Source organism: Branchiostoma belcheri, unplaced genomic scaffold, assembly GCF_001625305.1.
Source record: "Branchiostoma belcheri isolate BF01 breed outbred unplaced genomic scaffold, Haploidv18h27 scaffold103, whole genome shotgun sequence".
NCBI lineage: Eukaryota > Metazoa > Chordata > Leptocardii > Amphioxiformes > Branchiostomatidae > Branchiostoma > Branchiostoma belcheri.
This window is the reverse complement of record NW_017802414.1, coordinates 942,152-942,365: the sequence shown is the minus strand read 5'-3', so window position 1 is coordinate 942,365 and position 214 is coordinate 942,152. Positions and strand designations below refer to the sequence as shown.

Sequence of the window (214 nt, the reverse complement as noted above, 5' to 3'; positions counted from 1 at the left end):
AGTAACTTGACATAAAACCCACCAAATTCTATTGTTGAAACAAAAATTACTAAATTTAGCAAAAAATGCCTGTCAGAAACCCGCTGCCATGGCAACACAAAAAATTATTATCTTATTCCGTAGATACAGAATTGTTGCCAACAATATTTCAGGAAAAGGCACCAAGTTTGGCCGTTCAGACGCTACGTGACATCAAAGTTGGCGCGGGCACTTT

General features: G+C 38.3%; 1 protein-coding gene across 1 annotated transcript in view; it reads left to right on the top strand.

Annotated features, from left to right (window-relative positions):
• LOC109475558 overlaps nucleotides 1-214 on the top strand; it is a 6,596-nt gene that overhangs the window by 5,238 nt on the left and 1,144 nt on the right. The gene's annotated exons all lie outside the window — the stretch shown is intronic.